The sequence below is a fragment of the Chelonoidis abingdonii genome, chromosome 1 (assembly GCF_003597395.2).
Source record: "Chelonoidis abingdonii isolate Lonesome George chromosome 1, CheloAbing_2.0, whole genome shotgun sequence".
Lineage (NCBI taxonomy): Eukaryota > Metazoa > Chordata > Testudines > Testudinidae > Chelonoidis > Chelonoidis abingdonii.
In genome coordinates this window covers 359,998,715-360,001,866 of record NC_133769.1, presented here as the reverse complement: position 1 = coordinate 360,001,866, position 3,152 = coordinate 359,998,715, and the positions used below count along the sequence as shown (strand labels likewise).

At 46.4% G+C, this 3,152-nt stretch overlaps 1 pseudogene; it reads right to left on the bottom strand.

Moving 5' to 3' along the window:
* Positions 1-833: 833 nt before the first annotated feature.
* On the bottom strand, positions 834-1,240 carry LOC116819622 (histone H2B 8-like; annotated as a pseudogene).
* Positions 1,241-3,152: the final 1,912 nt, after the last annotated feature.

Here is a 3,152-nt window from a genome sequence, read left to right as displayed (position 1 = left end):
CAAGGATCAGTGACTTACCCCAGGTCATTTGTACTCAGATCTTGCACCAAAGACAACGCTTGTAGCCAACCCTGTAATAAACTAACTAAAGTTTTATAAGCTAAGAAAAGAAATGTTAAAGGTTAAAACAGGGAACGTACACACACGAGTTACAGGGTCTTAGATTTAAAAAGACAATAGAAGCTTCTATAAGAAGCAGCCCTGACGTTTAGGGCTGACCCATCCCCAGCAACTTGGGCACCTCTTGCTTACATTTAGGCAGCTTTGTCCCTCAGAGTCCAGATAGCGCAACGATCCTGATTTCTTCTTGGCAGGGCTTTTTATCCTCTTCATCCCAGGATCTAAGCTGTTGAGATGGAGTGTACGCACAAGCTTCCCCTTCCTGGAGACAGTCAGGAATGCAGTCAACAAGGTCTCTGTCCTTCAGTGCTACACAATGCCTCATTTGCCTTCAACAGGTCATCTTGTGTGCAGGACGAGCACTCTACCTTAATGGATGCTTCCTTTCCTGTTTGAGTGACACAATTAGAGGTTTACAATGCAAACACTGCAGTGTACTATACCACGGGACACAGATATTATAAGCAGGATTAATACATGCAGTATCCTACAAGCATTCCATAAAGTCTAAACACATTCTTGTAACACTAATATCTATTTTTAACTATACTAAACCACAGGAGAGCCAGACTGGTTTCCAGCTGCACCTCTGTCAGTGTTCAGAGGGCCCCTGGGCCTTGGCATGAGCTGGTACCTGGTCTGCCAGCATCAGGCTTCTTGTAGGTTTTAGTCACAGTCCTGCCATGATTTTGTTTTTTTTAGAGAGAGACCAGTTACTTGGAGCTGGTGTACTTGGTCACAACCTTGGTGCCCTTTGACACAGCATGTTTGGCCAGCTCCCCGGGCAGCAGCAGGCGCACGGCGGTCTGGATCTCCCGGGAGGTGATGGTGGAACGCTTGTTGTAATGCGCCAGGCGAGACGCCTCCCTAGCGATGCACTTGAAGATGTCATTGACGAAGGAGTTCATGATACCCATGGCCTTGGAAGAGATGCCGGTGTCAGGATAACCTGCTTCAGCACCTTGTAGACATAAATGGAGTAACTCTCCTTCCTGGTCTTGCGGCGCTTCTTATCCCCTTTCTTCTGGGTCTTGGTCACCGCTTTCTTAGAGCCCTTCTTGGGCACAGGAGCAGACTTGGCTGGATCAGGCATAGTGACTTCAAAGCAGCTCACTTGATAAAACACTGATAGAACACAGGAGCCATACCACCCCAGCAGGAGCAGCAGGAATATGTTGTTTGAGGACAGTAGAAGGCAATGTGGCCTAAAGAACTGAACTGTGAGCCAGGAGACCTGGGTTCTGGCCTCAGCTTTGCTTCAGACCTCCTAAATGACCTTGGGCAAGTCACTTCACTGCTGTATGTTGGTTTTGCTGTCCATAAAACAGGGATGATAACAATCTCCTGTAAAGTGCTTTGAGGTCTCGGGGTGAAAAGAGCACGGTATTATTACTTTGTCCATATAATGAAAGTGCAGGCAGGAGATGCCTTGATCCGCTGATCTCATCACTTAGCCACTGTCTGGATATTTTACTTGTTCAGTTCTCACCCCCATTCAGTTAAAATGCTAGCTAGTGGTGGCGGATAGCATGGTATACAGTCAACTGATCTTAGATCCCACTGCCACTATGACATTCTGAGGTGCAATCTGGACCAGTGAGGGGCTGTACCACCTGCCTCGCAAGCTGAGGTGCCTCACAATGTACGCTGCTCTAGCTCCTAACCTGGGTTCCTCACAAACCGTATCCGAGTGTCCATGCGTAGATGCAGCCTGCCGTCACACTCTGGTTGCCACCAGCCTGGGTTACCACTTGCAGGATGATGCCAACACACTGTCAAGTCCTGAATTTCCTGCACAATGTGTGTTCTGCACAGCCCAGCCCTCTCCTGGACAGTCCAGATATAGTAGGTCTGTTGGCCCTCTAAGGGGATCAATTTAAAATAGCAAATTGTTGTATCAGGAGCTAACCACACAATTCCATTTAAACACAACACTAGATGAGTTTTGATTAAAGAATAAAAAAGTGTAACTCCAAGGAGGGTGGTTTTAAGTGAGAACAAGTATAAAGTCATTAAAGTCAGAAACGATTATGAGAGAAAAAGATAAAACACTTTCTAATACTAAAACTTAAACTAGACTGGGTTCAAGGTAAGTCCCTTACCTCATGTTTCCAGTAACATTGCTAACCAAATTCTCAGGCCAGGATCTGCTCCTCAAGCCCAACAGCTGTTTCTATTGTCATCTTAAGTGAAAGGGAGAGAGATGGATAGGGAGAAATAACTTGGGGTAGCTTTGCTCCTCACTTTTATAGTTCAGTCATCCTTGGAAATGCATTTTCCTCCAGATTACCCCTAGGTTAAGTTTATTCCTACTGTGAGGTCAGAGTCAAGGAGTCTGATGGTGAAAGAGGTTCCAGGCTGTTTGCTAAGATACAGATCTGTTTGTTCCTGCCCCCCTTCCTTGCCAAGGAATGGCCCTTCACAGGTGATTGCCCTGGTGATGACACCTGGCTAGAGGAGCCAACTTGTCTGTTGTCTTTGAGAAATAGGTTAATCTCCTCCCCAGACTTCTTTGGTAAACACACTTTAGTCATGAGTTCAGCTTATGTTCATAACTTTACATATAATGTTGCTATATACATTTTATCATGAAATTATTGACGAGCAAATTATTTGCTTTCAAATGACACCTCACAAGGCCTATTTTGTGCAATGGTTACTAAAATGGTGTGTGGGGTGTGAATACAGAGGTGCCTTCAGTCACAACTGTCAAACCTAAAGCATGGGGTTCTGCCACTTGAGCTAGAAATGTAACTCCATTAGCTGGTAGTAGACTCTTAACTTCTATTTGGACCATCAGAGCGAGAGGGAGGGCATTGTAGCACAGGGGTGGTCAATCTGAGCCTGAGAAGGACCCAGAATTTACCAAAGTAAATTGCCAAAGAGCCACAGTAATACGTCAGCAACCCTACATCTGCTCACTCCTCCCGGCTCTCAGCGCCTCCCACCCACCGGCAGCCCCACTGATCAGCACCTCCCCCCCCTTCCCGCACCTCCCGATCAGCTGTTTTGTGGCGTGCAGGAGGCTCTGA